This window comes from Vicia villosa, unplaced genomic scaffold (assembly GCF_029867415.1).
Source record: "Vicia villosa cultivar HV-30 ecotype Madison, WI unplaced genomic scaffold, Vvil1.0 ctg.003655F_1_1, whole genome shotgun sequence".
NCBI classification, from domain to species: Eukaryota; Viridiplantae; Streptophyta; class Magnoliopsida; order Fabales; family Fabaceae; genus Vicia; species Vicia villosa.
In genome coordinates, this window is record NW_026706261.1 from 1 (window position 1) to 14,190 (window position 14,190).

Consider the following 14,190-nt stretch of genomic DNA (forward strand, 5'->3'; position numbering starts at 1 on the left):
AAATGAACCGCTGCTACTAACATGGGTTGGTTGTATTCTAAACCTGTTTTTGACAGTTGGATCAAATCGTATATCCCTAACGATTTCCAAAAGGATCCTTTTTGTTTCTCTACCTTTTCTAGCCAAGCATAATACAAATCAGGATCTTTGGCTAAAGGAAATGACCTAAACACTTTTACAGAATTGGTCATATAGTTTAACCTAATTTTGGCTAAAGCTAAAGGGGTTGCAGTTGAAGTTTTCTCTACATTAGTAGATTTGCCTAAAGGAGAACGACCGTCTTCATCTATCCTAACTTTGCTAACTATTGGTCTAGTTTTATAGTAAGCAGGGAAAAACTTATTCATGGATTGGATATTTTCACTCGGTAACGGACCCATAAAGGCAAGAGTTTTTCCAGAAAGATCAAAAGGTATGATTACCTGGGAAGCGTAGATTGCGCGTATTTCTTCAGTATTAGGGTTTGGAACGAACTCTCGTTCCCCAGAACGTGTTGTTGATTGGAGCTTCACAGCGGGTTGAAGAACATTTGAAGATGAAGCCATGGAAGAGTTTTGCTAAAGAGAGCAAGATTTTAGAAAGAGTGAAGATATTCTTAGTTTTCTCGGTGTAGAAGATGAATGGAAGGCGGTATAAAGGCACAAGGTCAAATATTTAAAGGTTTAATGGAAACCCTTTTAAATCTTTTGGGTAAAACCCGAGAGACACATGGCGGTTGGTGATTTAATCCAACGGCGGTTGAATAAGTTAGCCTTACTCCTAGTATATAGGAATAATGATCAGTAAGTAAGGTTAAAACGTGGGAATGTAAGTCATGAGAAGACATCTTTGAAAATGACAAGACGTTTCGGAAACAGTGTTATCAGTGATTATGACGTTAGTCAGCAGTCTTGGAACTTTCAAAGATCATAAAAACGAAATCTTATAATGACAAGAAACGCCTATTTCTGTTGATTCTCGAAACAGGCATTTATTGGGGGCAATTTGTTAGCTGAAGATTTCGTTTTATATTGTTTGTCCTTCGAAGGAGTTGAGAATCGAAGGAAAGATGGTTACTGATGGCCATCCCTTAAAAAGTGAAAGAATGGCTACTGATGGTCATGCCTCGAAGATACAGACTTCTAAGTTCGTTGAAGATAGTGAACACTGAAAGACTAATGAAAGCATATGTCTTCGGGACTTAGACAAAATTTATAAAGTATATATTTAAGTGTTACTACTTAGCGTGTTTTCATAGTGTTTTTACACTGCCACGCGTCGAAGACGGACTCAGGCGGGAAGATTTGAAATTCGAAGACAGTATCGTAACTCTCCAAATACAGATGGCTTCGGTGGAAGTTCTGATGAGAAACGTGGCAGCAGATTAGTGTAGGACCGTTAAGGTCGAAACTAGTATAAATAGGGGTCTTTATGTTAGGATTCCGTGTGTTCATTTTGTACAAATCACTCACATATTTACTCAAGTATCAAGTGTTACGAGAAAGAGTTCGCTGAGAAAATGTACGTATGACACCACCATTTTAATACATGTGTATTGTATTTCATTTTCGAATACATTTCTGAGTTACTGCATTCCATTTATTTCTTGTCATTTACATTCCTGTATCTTTATTTTACTTTCGAATTTACTTTCATGATCATTTACTTTTAAAGTCCTTAACGTTTATGCAGTTTAAGATTCTTTATGTTTTAACAATTTTTAAGTTTCATATGTTATGTTATTTATTTTTCTTGTTGAAGTTATAATTACATATAACGAAGCAATTACCAAGATTCTTAAATCGAACAATACTCATCGAAGAGGACAAATTACGAATATGATTCAAATGAACATTGATAACAATCTTCTTGACTATGTGTCCTAGATCAATCTAGTCGATCCTGCAAGTAACCAAATCATATTTATTATAGTTTGGAAGAGTAGCGGTTGTTTACCGGAAATCACCGTAAACAGCTGGGGACTTTTCGATTAAAAAGAGGGGTTACCTTAAAAGTTTAGGATCACTTAATTGTATTCTATTGTTTGCTTTGCTTGCTTTATTTTTCAGGGTTGTTTTGGGAATTAACTGAAGGACGAATCCTACACCCGGATTCAAGAACACTTAAGATTAGGAGTGGCATAGTCATTGCGACCTCTTTCACATATGTGGAGATGAGTCAATATGAAGTTCACACTTGAGTTAGGACTCCATAGCATATGCACACCTTTCTCAAATGAGGGGGGTCTATGTATGTGTCTGTGGGTGCGCCGGAACTCAAGGACCTTTAGTTACCCTTAATCCATCTTGGCCTTTAGGAACGTAGTGGGGGACTACTCTTGACAAATGTTGAGAACTAGTTGCTACCCGATGCTACAATTCAGATAGGTTCTTTCTCAAAGTATCATTGCATGATGCAAATGTATCATGTCCGAGGGTGCTTTAGAAGGGCTGACAATTCTGGATAACTCATAGAACCCGTTGCTGAAATCATCCTTATCCTTAGAAGTACCTTGGGGAAGGGTATCTCACATGATCTAAACTCCATGCAAGCCGAGCCTAAGGAAATTGTGTGACTTGTGTGACTTGTTTGTGTTTGCTACTAACCTCCGTTTCCTCGCAGGTTTTGTTGAAAGGACTTGTTTGTCCTTACTATCTCACACTATGCCTAATGAACTGCATTCGCATAACATCATGACATCATGACATCATAAGCATAACATGATTTAACTAACCCCTTCAAGGATCTTAGGGATTTAGGGCGCACAATTTCAAGTGCTCTTATCAAGGACGAAATTCCTATCAAGGGGCAAGAGGATTTATTTTCCTCTGGCCATTCGTCTTCCAATTCAAAGACACAGTACCTATCAAGGGGCAAGAGAATTTATTTTCCTCTGGTCGTATGCCTTCCAGTTCAGGGACACGATACCTATCAAGGGGCAAGAGGATTTATTTTTCTCTAGCCATATGCTTTCAAATTCAAAAGTACAAGTATCCCGAATCAGAGGCTATGACCCATTGGATATGGTGAGCTTGATTCTCAAAGAAAGACATTCAAAGACAAAAGTCAGAATTCTTCAGACAAAGACGCGACCAAACCATTTTCTAATGTTGCTAACTAAATTCCTAAAGATCCTTGAAAAGATTGAATTTGCATTCATAACATCACATAAAACTAACTTTTCCTTTCAGGTCGACCAACTGGTCAGACAAATACCATCAACAAATCAATCTCTGGCAGATATAGATTCTAGAAAGCATATCACTCCAGACATTCTGAAGACACCTACATCAGATATACATTCCGGAAGCTCGAACCCCGGACATTCTGAAATTTCCAATCAGATGAACATTCTGGAAGCTTGACCCCCAGACTTCTGAAACATTCCAATCAGATATACATTCCGGAAGCTCGAACCCCGGACATTCTGAAAGTTCCAATCAGATGAACATTCTGGAAGCTTGACCCCCAGACTTCTGAAATATTCCAATCAGATATACATTCCGGAAGCTCGAACCCTGGACATTCTGAAACATTCTTATCAGATACACGTTCCGGAAGCTCGAACCCCGGATACTCTGAATCTCTACACCAGCTCCACAACAACGATGCAAGCCAGATGCACCTAAGCGTCAATTCACCAAGATTAATATGTCATTGTCTCACGCATTACAACATCGGTTGAAGATCGAATTGACTACTCTGAGGGACCCTCCTAAGAATTCTAACACCTCCACTCGTGGCTATAAACTCAATGCGAGGTGCGCGTACCATTCCAATACTCCTGGACATGACACTAATAATTGTTAACTCTGAAGAATAAGATCCAAGACATGATCGATGCTGGTGAAGTTGAGTTCAACCCTCCTGAAACTCCTGTGGTGATCACCGCTCCTATGCCTAGTCATGACAAGACTGATTAACGTCTAGACGGACGAACTTTTGGATCATTAGATCTACTTTCGTTTGCAATTTCTATTCTGTTTGTATAAACATTCGACTTATGATAGACATTATCTGTTTTAATAATCATCATCAGTGCATTGCATCTTGAATAAATTATTTCGCTATCACTCATTTTAAATTATGTCTTTACTTTGCATGTGTTTTGTGATATTCAACTCCTGCTAAGTTGTGAGCCTTTTAAGGGAGGATGGCGAAAACGATACCGCAACCTCACACAATATGCTTTTGAACAGACTATGCTGACGATGTACAGACATTGTTTCAATTCCTAAAAAGTGGAGATATAAGGATGTTAATCCCTCGTCAACCCCTTTGAGCCTAAGAAGTAGAAGTTTCTTTCTCGTACTAATTAAACCCCTTGATCATAACCTGGGGCAGGGTAGTTCTCAGTTAATTTGGCTGTGCATTATACTTTAAGAGGATCATTCAGTACACCTTTCAACAAAAGTTTCAATCACAAGCGTTCATCCGCACACATCAAAGAAGTGTTGGAGATGTCAATCAAAAGCCAATGATGGTTCATCAATAATTAAGCAAGGCAGTCAATATCTTTCAAAAAAAATGAAAAAACATATATACAAAGAAAAGCCTGCTAAGTCAAAAATCAAAAAGATGACTTAGGCAAAAATCAAGGCATCCCGCTGACTGTAATCTCAAAATAGATAGTTCAGGCAAAAGTTAGGGATATCAAAAAGATGAAAAAAGAGAAGTAAATAAATTCCTGAACAACACAATGTTGTGACTACCAAAAGGAAGAAGTGACTGCGATCTCAAAAGTTTTCTTTGCTTGTGAACCATCATCATTATCAAAGGTGCAAATACAAAAGTCTCTTGGAACCTGAATGCATAAGTTGAATTAACTGAGCTTAGGACTAAAGATCATCACGAAGAGGGGTGGGTACAAATAAACTTTGAGCCTTTATCCTTTGCTTCTTAAACCGTGAACCAAGCCACGTTACAACCCTTGAAAGTTCTAACTGAAGCATGGTTAGTTCGAAAGCATACTGTTACCAAAAAAAAGGGGTATTATGACTCCTTAAGGTATACCATAAATGCCGAGTTGATACTTCGTTTTTTATAAACATCACGTTTTTATAAATATCACGCTTTTACATCTCCTGTTTTAATGTTTTTCAAAACTCAAGACAGACATATGCATTGCATCTCATGAATTCATTATTAAATATATTTTGCTACATAATTTCAAATGTTAGCATTAGAAAGAATATGCACAGGGTACGACTAATGACTAAAAGTCATCCCGATAGACGAAACCATTTCAGCAGCAACATCCCTTATAACTGACTCAGTTGGCTAGAAGTCAAAGAATACAAGGGGCACGACGTGTTTTGTCCAAACAATCTGGGGCAATCAAGTCAAGATTCCGAGAATCTGTCAAGGATGCCAAAACAATCAGGGGCATGCATCCAAATAGATCTGAAGCTACTTCCCAACCTACATGGGATGTTGTCTTTGGCCTATGATTACTAGGGGCATGTCGCCCATAGTGCACATCTCATAAAGTCCTCGCGAGGCGAATCTTTCCAAAGTTCCTACTAGTAGGGGCAAATTTATGCAAGTCCAGTTTGATATCTTGATCAACACTTAGTGGTGTGATTCTAATCAAATCCAAGAATGGTAGTTACAATAATACTGGGGGCAACTTTCAAGACACCCATGTTTCCCTACAAAGCCGGGTTCACAGGATGATATCCCCGCAGAGTAATCATTAAGAAAATATCTTCAAATGCCTTCGTTCAACAAAAGATATAGCTCCTCAACAGAGTTCACACCTTCGACACTGTCGGTTCCCCGACCTTCTCCTCCTCTTCAAACATGGTTTATTAATATCTTTAATCCCCAGCCAGGGTACATCAAGTTACTGGTCACCCCCAAGCAAAATCATAAATCCCCAGCTGTGTATCTTCAAAACAAGATCAGTCATCAGAGTCATAATGACCTAAAGATTTATTTTCTCAGTCAAGATACTCCAGATAGCATAAATCATATACATCACATACATATTCATACATTGCATACATTACTTCATGACAAACATACAGAGACTCGTCATATAATACATGTATCATGACATTGCATATTTCTAACTTTGTTTTCAGGTTCCGCCTCGACAAGCATTCCTCTCAGATATAATCGAGCTGGAGATTCATTCTGACAAGCCTTTTTACATTCCAAAACTTCGTCAAATAACTTATCAACTCCAACGAGCAAGCATTCTTTATCAGATATGGTCTAATGTATGACCCGTTCCGGTATTCTCTATCAGATATGGTCTAATGTATGACCCGTTTCGGTATTCTCAATCAGATATGGTCTAATGTATGACCCGTTCTGGCATTATCCCTCATATATAGTTTAATGAATAACTCGTTCTGATATCCTCCATCAGATATGGTTTAATGCATGACTCGTTCTGGTATTCTCCTTCAGATATGGTTTAATGAATAACTCGTTCTGATATTCTTCCTCAGATATGGTCCAATGTATGACTCGTTCTGACACCCTCCGACAGATATGGTCTAATGTACGACTCGTTCTGCTATTCCTCTTCAGATATGGTCTAATGAATGACTCGTTCTGACATCCTTCAACAGACATGGTCTAATGTACAACTCGTTCTGACATCCTTCAATATGTATGACCAGTTTCTCTCATCACAAACAATGCTGACACGATCAATCTCCAACAAATACTTCTCAATACTTCTCAACACTTCTCAACATATTAAGCTCAAAATCAACCTAACACACGATTTTCCAGACATCTACGGGTGCAAATTGGGTCTAACACACGACTCATCCTTCAACCTAACGCACGGTTTTCCAGACATCTACGGATACAAATTGGATTCAGTCTAAAGCACGACTCATCCTTCAACCTAACGCACAGTTTTCCAGACATCTACGGATGCAAATTGGATTTAGTCTAACGCGTGACTCATCCTTCGATCTAACGCACGGTTTTCCAGACATCTATGGATGCAAATTGGATCTGATCTGACGTACGACACATCCTTCAGCCTAACGCACGGTTTTCCAGACATCTGCTAATGCAAACTAGACCCAGTCTAACGTACGAATCAACCTAAGTCTATTCCTCAGAAACAGTCTAACGTACGACACATTCTGACTCTCAAGTATATCAAGTTGGATGGCATCTTCAAGCCCATCTCAATCATACATCTTTTCCAAACACCTGGATAGCATCTTCGAGCCCATCTCTGACAAAAGTCCCTTCATCATCAGCTAGGGCAAATTCCTGGGTATTATAGTGTTCAATCCTCTTTTACCTTCAGATTCCGACTGGCATATAAACCATTCTACACCCTCAGGTATAAGAAGATTGAACAGGGGCAACTGTCATACCCCAAAATTTGGCCTCATATAGTTTCAAATGTCATTTTATTTCATGGCATAATTGGCAAGGAGGTAAGGTTTGCAAACACAAGGTCCCAGGTTTGAATTTCATTACTAACTTTTTCCTTTTATTCATTTCTAATTGTAATAAAAAAATTCTTTTTATCATCTTAATTCTAATTTTTTTTTTATTAAATAGGTTTTTTAATAGTTTTTTTTCATCTTTTTTTATTCGTAAAAACATAAAAAAAAAATCACAAAGTATTCAAATTTAATTTATTCTATTTTTAGCACTTTTATAGCTTAGGGGATAAATCCATTTTATTAAGTTAGTTTGATTTAAACAAAGATTATTTTTGAGCTCTAATTTGGTCCATGAATTGGTCCATAACTTTAACCTAATTCTTTATTGTATATATACTAACTGAACCCTATTTTGAAAAGGAGGGAGCACACTGTAAATATTACACGGTTTCAATTCCACCATTTTTTGTCGCTCACGCAAAAATCATTCAATCACCAAAACTCATGAGGCATAACCACTCCCAATTGTCACCATCAAAGCCAAACCTTCAAAACACTAAACTACTTTCCCATCACAATATTATCATAAATTCAAAACCAAACTTCACTCATAAGTCCTTCAGCACCGATCCAAGAATAACACAGCATGTTCATACAACAATCAACACAACAACAAAAATCTGACGAAATTGTGTTCTTTTTAAGTTTGTTTTGTTTTCAGGAAAAATACAAAAGGATGAGAACCGTTTCACGAAACCAAATCCGCAACGTTGATGCTCGAAGCTTCATTCACGCTGTCAATCGCTGCCGCTCCATTCGACAATTGACGGAAAAGATTAGGAACAAAGAAGAAGAGCAACCACGGCACCACGCTCCGATCATAGATCCCAACCGACGACCGATACACCACCACCTAGCCACCACGTTGAAATTTCAGAACGGCAATACCAACCGCCGGACGAAACCGCACGGTTGACGACAACAGCACAACAAGACGGTTCTAACAACACCGACATCCCGACCAATAGCTCACGATGTCTTCTCCACCATTGCGCATCCTACTTCTGTTGTGCCATCTCCGCTCTGTTCACAATCACCGCCATCATTACAAGTAAATACTCATTCCGATGATTGACTGTGTTGCTATGTCTATTTTGTTCAAGTGTTATTTAGGGGCAGAGCTGAGTTTTTCTTAAGAGAAAGTGTCTTTAGAGAAAGATGAAACTGTGTACTGGCGTTTTATTTTTCTTTTTCTATTTTGTCAAAGTAATAGATTTTGCTCTATTTTACTATAAAAAAGGTAAAACTGTCAAAAGAGTGTTGTGTGATGTGAAGAAGTGTAGGCCTCGTTCCTGTTCATTCTACTTTGAATTTTCTTTTCTCATTCACTTTTGCTAAAATATTAACATAGTTTCTAGGTTCTATTGTTATATAATATAATGCTTTGCTATTTAAATTTCTCAATGGTGTGACGTTCTTGTTATATATAATTAGTTTACATAATTTTTTTTGACTTATACATAAATCATAATAACAAAAATATTATAATTTAGATTTTCTTTCTTTAATATAAAAAACACCAAAAATATTTGTTTTAATCTTAATATTTCCTTTTTTAGATTTTAATATGGCTATTTTTTTTAAGATTTTTTCTTTAATCAATTCTCATTTTATTTCTCGGTACTCCCATTTTCTTGTTTATTGCGAGGTACATTCGAGCTGCTTATCTATTCTCGTGGATATTCGCAAATTCATCCTCAATCTTCTCCACTGGATCTCGCCAATTCCATCTAAAGGACCAGAATGTGCTACGAAGCTAAGTCCCGATTTAACCCTTATTTAAATATTTGTTATTTTATTTAAAATTAAGGTTTATCTTTAAATATAATGAACTCCGCCTACACTCAATTCTTGTTTGCCTTTGCTCTGCCAATTTTTTCAGGGTTAACCCCGAGTACTCCCGACTACGAACCATATCAGATCAAATCCAAAGCTAAGTTTTGTTCATATTTATTTAATTTCTTTTTGCCATTTTTTTAAAAATTAGGGTTAACCTTATTTGTCATTGAACTGATAATGCACTCGCCCCTATTTTCTGTTTATTTCTCCCTTTCCCACCTTTTCAGGGTTTGCCAACCGCCAAAGCTCAAATAGTCGGTAACCCTAAACTCTAATCTCTCTTATTTTTCTGCCTTAATTATTACTTATGCCAAACCCTATTGCACCATGAACCCGCTGGCTTCATTCTCCCTTTCCCCCGCTGGTTTCTTTTTCCCCTTCCCCATATTGCTTTAATTATATTGTTTATATTTTTGCATGGTTAGTAATCTTAGGGAGTGCAAGCTGTAATTAATATAGAATCACCTAATTACAAGATAAATAATTGAATTTAATCACGTGATTGTTGCACCCACGCACACTTTTTGGTAACCCTTTTTGTTGCCTATTGCCTTATTGCCTTGTTTTTTTGCAGAATAGCCATGTCCCTTGAATACGAGGATACCTCAGCCATGTTGCCTCGACTAATGCAAAGATCATAAGTCCCTAATGATGCTGCCTTCGATACACAAATATGATCTCGTCCCTCGGAAGTTGCCTACGAAAGGTTGAGGTATCCTCTGGTTGCCTACGAAAGGCTATTCTGATCTTTCCCTTTAGACTACCTGCCTCTCTATGGCATGGGACGGTCTTATGGCGAACGATAACTCGATGACCCGTTAACATCCAAACGAAAGGCTTTCTGCCCTCTTATGGCATGGATAAACCCTTTCACCCTGAAAGGCTAAAAGAACAGATTTTCTACATTATTAAGGTAATTGCCCCTAATTGCCTTGCTCTGGCTAAAAACTTTTTCATATTCTTTCTCATAAACCTTCAAAATGGCTACGCTCATTTACGAGCTAAAGTCCGTACTCACTTCTTCTACATTTCTTTTCGAAAAAGAGCAAAGCAATTAAGAGCCCATGGAAAACCATGGATGCAAAGGGTGCCTTACACCTTCCCTTTACATAATTACCCCTCGAACCCTGTTTTATTTAAAAGGTTTTTCCTGTTTCTTTTAGCCTTTCTGATTTAATTTGGATAAAATAAAAGTCGGTGGCGACTCTTGCTACCCGCACATTTCGATAAAAAGTCAGTACACCGTATTACACAAGGACAGGGTCCCGGGTTCGAACCTCATTTCTAACATTTTTCTATTTTATTTGCTTATAACTTTAGTTTTAATTTTATAATAGTTTTTCAAGATTAATTATCATTGAAATTTGATTTGATTTTGTTTCTATTCTTAGAAGAAATCAAAACAAATATTTTGGTGTTAATTTATCTTTATTCTCTTTGATTTAATTTCAATTATTACCTAAGTTTTTAGGTATAAATAGATAGGCCAAAGACTAACAATGAGCCATATTTTCTAACCTTATTTCTAACCCTTATCTCCTCACGACAGTAACACAACAATTAATCAATGTTCACTAACTTTCCAACCCTTATTCTACAACCTTCTTCAAGTACACTACCACTATATTCTGTAACTTTCACTACTCCAAACTAACAATTGCCACATTTTAACCTGCACACTCATCTCACGTCTACCCCCGATCTCACAAGAACAACAACATCAAGCCTTCATTTGCTGTCACTTTTTACTCATATCACTATCACACTAAACCATACCTTCAATTCCATGCATCCCACCAAACAACCCGCAGATTCAAACCATCCAAAATTCCATGAAAATAAACAAAAACCAACACAAGCTCATTAACATAACCTATGTAAAGTTTTTTTTTATATTTTGTTTGTTTGCAGAGAATAGTGAAAAAGCAAAGGGGGAAGATACGACGCATCAGCCCCACATCCGATGAACTCAGCCGCAAACAACCGAAGAGTGGGAAGAGATTCAAAGTCGAATCGGCATCGGATCCGGTCAGTCACAACGCGATCTCGACGTCGCCGCAAAATCATCAACGACGCAGCCGCTAACCGCTTTGAAGACTATCGCGTGAAACATTCCTCGCCGATGCGGAAGCACATCGTCGAACCATGCTCTCCACTAGCTCCAAACGGTGCCGAAGAACACCGCTCAGATCTGCCAAAGCCCCTCGAACCACCACTCCACTTTCAAATTCGCTTCCCGACGCCGTTGTGTCCGGTAACCTTTTCTTTTATGGATTAATCTGCATCTGTTTTGAATTGTTTCATTGTTTGTGTGTGAAATTAAAACAATATAAACATTGTTGTTGTTGTCTTTTGAAAGAGATGGGTTATTGTTTTCTCTGTGAAAACTAGTAACAATATGCACGGGTTCTGTTTGGTTATACGAATTTGGATACATTATTTATTTTAAATAAAAATGTTAAAAAAGAAAAAAAATTAGATAAATAATTAATTATTTCATATATAAAAATATTTAGATCAATAATAGATTTCTTCCCGTATACTATTTTTGGATTAAAAATATTTAATGATAAATACCATTTCTCGTATATAAAAATATTTAAATCAATAATAGATTTTTTTTCCTGTATACAGACTTTAATTTTGTTTAGGTATCATTTACAAAAATATTTGGATAAATAGTAAATTTCGTATATAAAAATAGTTAGATCAATAATAAATTTTTTCCCGTATACCATTTTTAAATAAAAAATATTTGGGTCATAAATACCATTTTTCGTAAATAATAGATTTTTTTTCATATACATATGTTATTTTGGGTTAATGAACTTTTTCGTCCCTTTAAATATTTCAAATTTTGTTTTTAGTCCCTCCAAAATTTTCCTTCAAGAAATCGTCCCTTCAAAATTTTTCTTCCGAACTATTGGTCCCTAAATTCAAATTTCGTAACTAAAGTCGTAGCTAATCTCTAGCAAATTTGACGTTAGGGACTAATAGTTTAGACGAAAATTTTTGAGGGGACGATTTCTTAAAGGAAAATTTTTGGGGGACTAAAAACGAATTTTGCAATATTTAGAGGGACCAAAAAGTTCATTAACCCTATTATTTTTGTTTAGGTATCATTTACAAAAATATTTGGATCAGTGTTAAATATTCGTATATTAAAATATTTCGGTCAATAATAGATTTTTTCTCGTATACAGACTTTATTTTTGTTTAGGTATCATTTACAAAAATAAGGGTATTTTGGACTTTTCCACAACCATTAATTTTCTTATATTATAGATTGATAGATTTTTTTTGAAGAAAGAAGTGAGAAAGTGATGAAAGAGAAAAAAAATAGAGAATAGATAGAGATTTGATAAGTTTAATAAAATATAAGAGTTGTATTATTTTAATAATAAAATTAAGAATTTTATGGTACAGAGACCAAAAAACCACAATTTTAATGTGGTGGCAAAAAATCAAATAAGGGTATTTTAGACTTTTCACAACCATTAATTTTCTTATATTATAGATTGGTAGATTTTTTTTGTAAGAAAAAAGTGAGAAAGTGATGAAAGAGAAAAAAAATAGAGAATAGATAGAGATTTGATAAGTTGGATAAAATATAAGAGTTGTACTATTTTAAAAATAAAACTATGAACTTTATGGTACAAAGATCAAAAAACCACAATTTTAATATGGTGGCAAAAAATCAAATAAGGATATTTTAGACTTTTCCACAACCGTTAATTTTCTTATATTATAGATTGATAGATTTTTTTTTTGGAAGAAAGAAGTGAGAAAGTGATGACAGAGAAAAAATAGAGAATAGAGAGATTTGATAAGTTTGATAAAATATAAGAGTTGTATTATTTTAATAATAAAACTAAGAACTTTATGGTAGAAAGACCAAAAAACCACAATTTTAATGTGGTGACAAAAAATCAAATAAGGGTATTTTAGACTTTTTCACAACCATTAATTTTCTTATATTATAGATTGATAGATTTTCTTTGGAAGAAAGAGGTGAGAAAGTGATGAAAGAGAAAAAAAATAAAGAATAGATAGATATTTGATAAGTTGGATAAAATATAAGAGTTGTATTATTTTAATAATAAAATTAAGAACTTTATGGTACAAAGACAAAAAACCACAATTTTAATGTGGTGGCAAAAAATCAAATAAGGGTATTTTAGACTTTTCCACAACCATTAATTTTCTTATATTATAGATTGATAGATTTTTTTCGGAAGAAAGAAGTGAGAAAGTGATGAAAGAGAAAAAAAATAGAGAATAGAGAGAGATTTGATAAGTTTGATAAAATATAAGAGTTGTATTATTTTAATAATAAAACTAAGAACTTTATGGTAGAAAGACCAAAAAATCACAATTTTAATGTGGTGGCAAAAAATCAAATAAGAGTATTTTAGACTTTTCCACAACCATTAATTTTCTTATATTATAGATAATGGTGTTGTTTGTTGTTCACTATTATATTATTTCTTCATTTTTATTTTAATTGTAATTTTTATTTTAATTGTAATTGGATATGCCATGTGGCTATTTATTAGCGGGGCTCATATTTATTTGAAAAGTCGCAATTACCGTTTGTGTTGTTTTCTTTTAAATATTAGAAAAAAGATTTTAAAAAAAATATATGATGCATGGGTGGTGGCTGTCGTCCCACCATGAGCTTTCCATTTTTATTTTAAGTGTTTTTTTTACTTTATTTTATTTTAGAAATAAATTAGGGCTTAATCTTAATAGGTTTCATATTGCTAAACTTATACTAACTATACCATTCAATGACTATTTTACACTCTTTGGATTTATTTCTTCCTTCAATTATTTTATTTAGTTATCATTTTATTATCATAAAAACAATAACAAAAAAAAAACCTTCCCTTTTTATTGATTCATTTAATTTGTTTTAGTTTGGTTTTTTTTTAATTTTAATTAC

At 35.1% G+C, this 14,190-nt stretch overlaps 1 long non-coding RNA gene across 1 annotated transcript; it reads left to right on the top strand.

Annotated features, from left to right (window-relative positions):
* The first annotated feature begins 7,637 nt into the window (after positions 1-7,637).
* LOC131641310 (uncharacterized) lies at positions 7,638-11,603 on the top strand. Its single transcript, XR_009295490.1, has 2 exons — positions 7,638-9,951; positions 11,157-11,603. It is a non-coding gene; the product is annotated as an uncharacterized LOC131641310 (long non-coding RNA).
* The last annotated feature ends 2,587 nt before the right edge of the window (positions 11,604-14,190 follow it).